The 9,675-nt window shown below is 44.2% G+C and overlaps 1 long non-coding RNA gene across 1 annotated transcript; it reads right to left on the reverse strand.

Moving 5' to 3' along the window:
- Nucleotides 1-129: 129 nt before the first annotated feature.
- Nucleotides 130-7,289, reverse strand: LOC118366509 (uncharacterized). The gene is made up of 3 exons (XR_004821970.2): nucleotides 2,435-7,289; nucleotides 1,719-1,869; nucleotides 130-1,490 (listed from the first exon to the last, which is right to left on the reverse strand). It is a non-coding gene; the product is annotated as an uncharacterized LOC118366509 (long non-coding RNA).
- Nucleotides 7,290-9,675: the final 2,386 nt, after the last annotated feature.

Here is a 9,675-nt window from a genome sequence, read left to right on the forward strand (position 1 = left end):
CCCCTCTGCGTGTGTGAGTAGGCCTGCTTTAAAATAAAAAAATGAAAACGTACTATGTATACCTCATTCCCTCCATCTGTGAAGTTGTTCAGGTGCACCAAAACGGCACATTGTGGTTGATCAGTCACAAAATCAGTCATTGGTACCTGTCAGGGATGCTGCGATAATGTCCAGCAGATGGCAGTAGCATACCAGTCACCAGGAAGTACAATTATTGACGGTGTCAAACAACTGCAGTAGCTACACATGTAGGACTAGTCATAATGAGGTCTGGATATTCACGATTGCATGACTGCAGTGCACAAATTGAGTACCACAGTATGAGTCATATAACCCATAAAACCTAGCGGTAAAAAGCTGGAAATGGTTCCAATCGTTGTTTTTTTTCACCATTCATTTCTGCGTTGGGGATTTTGGAACTACTTCATGCACCACATGACCAAAAGTATGTGGACACCTGCTTGTCGAACATCTCATTCCAAAATCATGGAAATCAATATAGAGTTGGTCCCCCATTTACTGCTATAACAGCCTCAACTCTTCTGGGAAGGATTTCCAGTAGAAGTTGGAACATTGCTGCGGGGACTGACTGATGCCACAAGAGCATCGGTGAGGTTGGGCACTGATGTAGGGCAATTAGGCCTGGCTCGTAGTTGGAGTTCCAATTCATCCCAAAGGTGTTCAATGGCGTTGAGGTCAGGGCTCTATGCAAGCCAGTCAAGTTCTTCCACACCGATCTCAACAAACCATTTCTGCATGGACCTCGCTTTGTGCACGGGGGCATTGTCATGCTGAAACAGGAAAGGGCATTCCCCAAACTGTTGCCATAAAGTTGGAAGTACAGAATTGTCTAGAATGTCATTGCATACTGTAGCATTAAGATTTCCCTTCACCGGAACGTTCTGGAATTTTCAACCTGTCCCTAACTGAGTCTGTAATACCAACATGTTTCAAGCCGACCATCATAATCCCTGTGCCCAAGAACACTAAGCTAACCTGCCTAAATGACTACTGACCCATAGCACTCACGTCTGTAGCCATGAAGTGCTTTGAAAGGCTGGTTATGGCAAACATCAATCCATTATCCCAGAAACCCTAGACCCACTCCAATTTGCATACCGCCCCAACAGATCCACAAATGATGCAATCTCTATTGAGAGAAATGGCCCTGTTTTTTTTTTTTTTTACCAGAAAAGGTAACTCATCCACCATGGCAGAAGAGGAAGTTCCAGACTGTTGGTTGGGAAACAATAACAAACAATGAGGCATGAGGATTGGGTGTTGAGGGACGGGACCACATTGTCCAAGGTGGGTTTGTGTTATGATAAACAATACATTTTCTGTCCAGATAAAGATGTTGATGCAGCATTGAAAAAGGCCGACCACTGACCAAATGTCTCTTTGTTTTCCAGTCCTCAGGACATCCCGTGCGTGGACGTGCTGTGCCAGTGTGATTTTTGAGTGCAAGCATCCAGTTGTGGAGATCGAGCCTGTGGATGGACAGATCAGTAACTCATCAAATGTGATACAACAATGAATTTGTAAATATATCTGCACAGTATGTTTGTGTATGGTTGTCATGACATAAGATTGGATGTTGAGGGACCACTTGTCACATTGTCCAAGGTGGGTTGGAGAGAGAGAGAGAGAGAGAGAGAGAGAGAGAGAGAGAGAGAGAGAGAGAGAGAGAGAGAGCTACTGAAGATCCTCCTCTGTACCTGGTTGGACATGGCTGGCTTCCTTCTCTTACATTCCACACCCATATGACCGATATTGTGAACCTCCAAAATAGGCTGCATGGCTACACTGATAAGCTCCATGGAGGCATTCACATGTGGTAGAGAGAATCCCCTGGTCAACTATAGAGATCTGCCAAGAGGAAGTATGTTAAAGTGCCACATGCCTTTCAATGCATGACTGTGAACACCTTGAAATGCATTAGTTGTAAGAAATGTGCTATATAAATACATTTAGATTTGATTGATGACACTGCAGCTGTACAATATTTAATAAACTGCATTTTTCACAAGAGGACAAGTACAATTTTTACATAAACCTTTAATTGATCACTTGTGATTTTATCACTTGACATATCAATCATATAGTGGGAAGGATCCTATAAATAAAGACTGAATTTATGTACCATCTGTATAAATGAATACTGTGCCTTTGAAGATTTTTCTCTGGTCATAACACTATAGTACAGGCTGTTCAGTTCAATCCATTCTGAATGTCAATAGATTTTTTTTTGATGAATTCTCATCAATCACAACATTCTACAACTGAGATATCACTCATCTAAGTCTGGTATCCAGGGTGATCTGGTTAATGATTATATCATTGATTGGGGATTTTTCCTTGTAGAATGTTGACAGCTGTATACAACACATTGTATTGCTAAGATGCTCAAATTTACCTTAAAAGCTACACTCACCGACACAGGATAAACTGTATCCCTCATGCTGGCCCTGACCAAAGCAGTAAGTTGTAGTGGTCTAACTAGCTCCGCTAACTACTGCTCTGTTAACTAGCTAGCTGAAGTGTAGTCAGTGGCTAGTTAAAACAGAGAAAAGGTACGGAAGAAGTTCAACAATTTATTCAATTAATTTCAATACAGCGCATGGATTCATCATGGATTGGACACGCGGTCTTTGATCCTGCTGGTGAATGGTAGCTGACGGCGTCAACGAGAGATGACGTGCAGTAGCTTCCCGTAGTAGTTTGTCGTATTGCTGAGGTCTTCTCTGTTGCTAATTAGCGTTTATTTTTTGTTTAGTAAATTGAGGCAAATGTATTGATAAAACTCACCTTGTCCGAGAGGGAATTACGCGGTTATCAAAACCCCACCCCAAGGTAAGCCAACACCAAACACATACTTAATTTAAAGTGTTTGTAAAATTCACCATTGGGACAATTTTCGTGTTTGACTGCTCGGTTTTATTGGTATTATGACACATCCTCCAGGCGAGATGGATGTCATATTTGACAATTTGTCTCCCAATGGTGTATATAAACCCTGGATAGCTGACGCTATGTCTTGGCCAATAAGAGCCTCTGAAGCGGGCCGTTATTGTCATACTCCTCCCTTTCAGGGCTTTGATTAATGGAAGTGAATAAGGGAAAAACAAGATGCCCATATTAAAACAGTCAACGTGTCAACAATGCGCGGCATATGAATGCAGCCAGCACTAATTCAAAGGATGCAAGAAGACATTTCATATGTACAGTAAATGGGCGATTCTGCAACTTCGGGCACTTTGGCCTTGCAAGCTTTCAGAAATGAAAAGTCATTGAAAAACCCCTTTTCCAGTATTATATTTGTCTTTGATTTGCCGAGAAACAATATCTGATAATCAAATCAAATCAAATTCATTGATATAGCCCTTTGTACATCAGCTGATATCTCAAAGTGCTGTACAGAAACCCAGCCTAAAACCCCAAACAGCAAGCAATGCAGGTGTAGAAGCACGGTGGCTAGGAAAAACTCCCTAGAAAGGCCAAAACCTAGGAAGGAACCTAGAGAGGAACCAGGCTATGTGGGGTGGCCAGTCCACTTCTGGCTGTGCCAGGTGGAGATTATAACAGAACATGGCCAAGATGTTCAAATGTTCATAAATGACCAGCATGGTCCAATAATAATAAGGCAGAACAGTTGAAACTGGAGCAGCAGCACAGCTAGGTGGACTGGGGACAGCAAGGAGTCATCATGTCAAGTAGTCCTGAGGCATGGTCCTAGGGCTCAGGTCCTCCGAGAGAGAGAAAGAAAGAGAGAAAGAGAGAATTAGAAAGAGCACACTTAAATTCACACAGGACACCGAATAGGACAGGAGAAGTACTCCAGATATAACAAACTGACCCTAGCCCCCGACACAAACTACTGCAGCATAAATACTGGAGGCTGAGACAGGAGGGGTCAGGAGACACTGTGGCCCCATCCGAGGACACCCCCGGACAGGGCCAAACAGGAAGGATATAACCCCACCCACTCTGCCAAAGCACAGCCCCCACACCACTAGAGGGATATCTTCAACCACCAACTTACCATCCTGAGACAAGGCCGAGTATAGCCCACAAAGATCTCCGCCACGGCACAACCCAAGGGGGGGGTGCCAACCCAGACAGGAAGATCACTCAACCCACTCAAGTGACGCACCCCTCCCAGGGACGGTATGAAAGAGCCCCGGTAAGCCAGTGACTCAGCCCCTGTAATAGGGTGAGAGGCAGAGAATCCCAGTGGAAAGAGGGGAACTGGCCAGGCAGAGACAGCAAGGGTGGTTCGTTACTCCAGAGCCTTTCCGTTCACCTTCCCACTCCTGGGCCAGACTACACTAAATCATATGACCCACTGAAGAGATGAGTCTTCAGTAAAGACTTAAAGGTTGAGACCGAGTTTGCGTCTCTTACATGGGTAGGCAGACCATTCCATTAAAATGGAGCTCTATAGGAGAACGCCCTGCCTCCAGCTGTTTGCTTAGAAATTCTAGGGACAATTAAGAGGCCTGCGTCTTGTGACCGTAGCATACGTGTAGGTATGTACGGCAGGACCAAATCAGAGAGATAGGTAGGAGCAAGCCCATGTAATGATTTGTAGGTTAGCAGTAAAACCTTGAAATCAGCCCTTGTCTTGACAGGAAGCAAGTGTAGGGAGGCTAGCACTGGAGTAATATGATTACATTTTTTGGTTCTAGTCAGGATTCTAGCAGCCGTATTTAGCACTAACTGAAGTTTATTTAGTGATTTAAAAAAAGTAGAGCATTGTAGTAGTCTAACCTAGAAGTGACAAAAGTATGGATTAATTTTTCTGCATCATTTTTGGACAGAAAGTTTCTGATTTTTGCAATGTTACATAGATGGAAAAAAGCTGTCCTTGAAATGGTCTTGATATGTTCTTCAAAAGAGAGATCAGGGTCCAGAGTAACGCCGAGGTCCTTCACAGTTTTATTTGAGACGACTGTACAACCATTAAGATTAATTGTCAGATTCAACAGAAGATCTCTTTCTTTCTTGGGACCTAGAACAAGCATCTTTGTTTTGTCCAAGTTTAAAAGTAGAAAGTTTGCAGCCATCCACTTCCTTATGTCTGAAACACATGCTTCTAGCGAGGGCAATTTTGGGGCTTCACCATGTTTCATTGAAATGTACAGCTGTGTGTCATCCGCATAGCAGTGAAAGTTAACATTATGTTTTCGAATGACATCCCCAAGAGGTCAAATATATAGTGAAAACAATAGTGGTCCTAAAACGGAACCTTGAGGAACAGACAGATAAGATCTAAACCAGGCCAGAACTTGTCCGTGTAGACCAATTTGGGTTTCCAATCTCTCCAAAAGAATGTGGTGATCGATGGTATCAAAAGCAACACTAAGGTCTAGAAGCACGAGGACAGATGCAGAGCCTCGGTCTGATGCCATCAAAAGGTAATTTACCACCTTCACAAGTGCAGTCTCAGTGCTATGATGGGGTCTAAAACCAGACTGAAGCATTTCGTGTACATTGTTTGTCTTCAGGAAGGCAGTGAGCGCAACAGCCTTTTCTAAAATTTTTGAGAGGAATGGAAGATTCGATATAGGCCGATAGTTTTTTCTATTTTCTGGGTCAAGGTTTGGCTTTTTCAAGAGAGGCTTCAACATAGGAGGGTCAAGCACAGGAAGCAGCTCTTTCAGTAGTTTAGTTGGAATAGAGTCCAGTATGCAACTTGAAGGTTTAGAGGCCATGATTATTTTCATCATTATGTCAAGAGATATAGTACTAAAACACTTGAGCGTCTCTCTTGATCCTAGGTCCTGGCAGAGTTGTGCAGACTCAGGACAACTGAGCTTTGAAGGAATACGCAGATTTAAAGAGGAGTCCGTAATTTGCTTTCTCATAATCATGATCTTTTCAATAATGGCTGCGATTGTACTATTCAGGAATTCATATATTTCTGTCATGTTCCGCAGATAGCCATAGACACATGTAATTTCCATCACGTCATTAAACATCAATTTTTAGTTGAAAATGAAATATCATACAATTTATTTATAACACATTTCTTATATATTTGTACGTTAACTTGTATTGAATATTATTTTAAGTGATTTTTAAGGTTTTCCTAATATTAATAATTCAACATGACCCCTGAATGTATAAACTTTCCTTTGTGACAGCTGAAAACATTTATTTGTCATGAAAAATAAAATATTTCCACATAACCTTTTTTTGTGAGTTTATTACAACAATCATATCTATTTCCCTATCTACAACAAATTAATCAATATAAATTATACATAGTATACTCATTACCACCTGGGTGTGGCGGAAATGACATATACAGTGCATTTGGAAAGTATTCAGACCCCTTGACTTTTCTCACATTTTGTTACATTACAGCCCTATTATAAAATTGATTAATACATGTTTTTCCCTCTTTAATCTACACACAATACCCCATCATGACAAGGAAAAACAGGTTTTTATACATTTTTGCAACTGAAATATTACATTTTCATAAGTATTCAGACCCTTTACTCAGTACTTTGTTGAAGCACCTTTGGCAGTGATTACATGCTTGAGTCTTCTTGGGTATGACGCTACAAGCTTGGCACACCTGTATTTGGGGAGTTTTTCCTATTCTTCTCTGCAGATCCACTCAAGCTCTGTCAGGTTGGATGGGGAGTGTTGCTTCACAGCTATTTACAGGTCTCTCCAGAGATGTTCGATCAGGTTCAAGTCCGGGCTCTGGCTTGGCCACTCAAGGACATTCAGAGACTTGTCCCGAAGCCAATCCTGCATTGTCTTGGCTGTGTGCTTAGGGTTGTTGTCCTGTTGGAAGGTGAAGGTCCGCCCCAGTCTGAGGCCCTGAATGCTCTGGAGCAGGTTTTCATCAAGGATCTCTCTGTACTTTGCTCTGTTCACCTTTCCCTTGATCCTGACTTGTCTCCTAGTCCCTGCCGCTGATAAACATCCCCACAGCATGATGCTGCCACCACCATGCTTCACCATAGGGATGGTGCCAGGTTTCCTCCAGATGTGACACTTGACATTTAGGCCAAAGAGTTCAATTTTGGTTTCATCAGATCAGGTGCCTTTTGGCAAACTCCAAGCAGGCTGTCATGTACCTTTTACTGAGGAGTGGCTTCTGTCTGTCCATCTGTGTTAAATTCAATTGATGGACATGATTTGGAAAAGCACACACCTGTCTATAAAAGTTCCCACAGCTGACAATGCATGTCAGAGCAAAAACCAAGCCATTTTCAATTCAGGCTGTAACACAACAAAACGTGGAAAAAGTCTAGGGGTATGAATACTTTTCAAAGGCACTGCATATTTCTACTGACGGAGTGATGCTGAATGTAAAAAATGCTAATACAGTCATGCAACTTTTGGAAAATCATAGAATAGCCTCTAAATATGGAAAATGTGGATACAGTTTGCTCAGCTAGCATCATGTGGCTGCAGATCTCCGTCACCCCTAGGGACTTGTTCTTTGAGGAGAGCGGGAGGCAGCTGCTGTTGGGTGAGGTGGAGCAGGTATGTGCCCTCTTCAGTAGGTTCTCACCTCCAGCGCTTTTGATTCTGAGATAAGGCATACCACCCAGAGCTCGAGGGGCTACTTGGACGAGGAGGTCACCCAGCTGCCACCCTGCGGCCTTAGAGGACTGCCCAGGGGTGTTTGAGTGGTGCAAGAGGAGCAAATGCACGGATGAGGCCAGGTCCCCCCTGTACGAGGTGTATGCCTTGCAGCTTGGTCACTACATAGCCTTGGAAAGAGGACTTTTTCAACTTTCTGGGTCCTGGCAAACACTCTCGTGGACAGCATTACCCCTGGAGCCATGCTATGTGACAGACCAGTAGACAGTATCCACTGGGCTCTGGAGAAGGAGAGCCACACCCATCCAGCCAGAGCGCTGTGCCAGAGGGGCCAGTGCTTTACTGCAGACCACGTCATCGTGACCATCCCTTTAGGCTTCCAGATAGAGAATGTGGCGGCCATGTTCAAGCAAGCCCTCCCAAAGTCCAAGGCCGATGCATATTGGACAAGATCTACCTGCGATTCGAGGACAGGTTCTGGTCCCACGACTGGGTCAGGATCCAATTGGTGTGGGACGCAGGGGAGGATGAAGAGGTTTACCAGCACTCTCAGTCAGAGGGTGGTGCCTGGAGAGACATATGGTATAAGATATGTGGCTTCGACACAGTGGCCCGCCATCCCACCATCCTCTGCGGCTGGATCACAGGCCGGGAGGCCCGACATATGGAGAGCCTGGACGAGAAGATGGTGGGTCAGGTGTGTATGAGGTGTGTGTCACGTCTGTCTATCACTCAGGTGCACGGGTCAGTGTCTATCATTGGGTGTGTGGGAGAGAGGTGTGGCCATCATATCTCATCACTGAGATATTTGACATTCCTGTTTAACCTTTCACCCTGTCATTAAGGTGGGGTCTGTAGATATCCTCCAACGGTTTCGCACCATAGATTATATAAATGGATAAATCCATTGATCACGTGACACCATTCATCCCTATGTGAAGACTTAACAGGAAGATGGCGCCAACAGACATGGTAGCTCTGCTTCTAGCTCCTAAGCAACATTGCAGTATTTTGTTTTTTTGTGTGTGTTATTTCCTACATTATTAGCCCAGAACGTTATTTTGTGTTATTACATACAGCCGGAAATAACTTTTGTATATCAGAGCGGCGGTAACTCACCAGCATTACGATCAGGTTACAATTAGGGAAAGTCGTATTCCTGGTAGTAATGCTGGTGACTTACGGTCGCTCTGATAACCAAAAGTTATTTCCGGCTGTATGTAATAACACAAAAAGAGCGGGCAATTTAACTTATCCCAGAGAATGCTACAAGATGCCTTTGGCGGAGAAAAGGTATTTGGAGTGGACTTCTAGTCCGACTGAGGAGGCGTGCACACCATCCACCACTACCGAGTATATTACTCGCTGATGTTCAGTCTCTGGACAATAAAGTAGACGAGCTAAGTGCGAGGATCTCCTTCTAGAGAGAAATCAGGGACAGTAACATACACTGCCTAACCCCTCTGGACAAGAGGAATACCCACGTATACCTATGCTGTTCATTGACTATAGTTCAGCCTTCAACACCATACTACCCTCCAAGCTTATCATTAAGATCGGGCCCTGGGTCGGAATCCCGCCTTGTGCAACTGGGTCCTTGACTTCCTGAAGCCCCCCCCAGGTGGTGAAGGTAGGAACCAAAACCTCCACTTCGCTGATCCTCAACACATGGGCCCTACAAGTGTGAGTGCTCAACCCCCTCCTGTACTCCCTGTTCACCCAGGACTGCATGGCCACTCACGCCTCAATCATCAAGTTTGCAGACGATTACCAACAATGACGAGTCAGGGCCCTCACCTCTCCCTCAACATCAACAAAACGAAGAAGCTGATTGTGGACTTCAGGAAACAGCAGAGGGAGCATGCCCCATCCACATTGACGGGACCGCAGTGGAGTAGGTGGAAAGCTTCAAGTTCCTTGGCGTACACATCACTGACAATATGAAATGTTCCACCCACACAGACAGTGTGGTGAAGAAGGCGCAACAGCGCCTCTTCAACCTCAGGAGGCTGGAGAAATTAGTCTTGGCCCCTAAAACCCTCACAAAATTTGACAGTTTCAATAGTAGGCCTACCTTAGCCTACTTGCACAGTACAGGAGTTGGCC

This window comes from Oncorhynchus keta, chromosome 34, assembly GCF_023373465.1.
Source record: "Oncorhynchus keta strain PuntledgeMale-10-30-2019 chromosome 34, Oket_V2, whole genome shotgun sequence".
Classification (NCBI taxonomy): domain Eukaryota; kingdom Metazoa; phylum Chordata; class Actinopteri; order Salmoniformes; family Salmonidae; genus Oncorhynchus; species Oncorhynchus keta.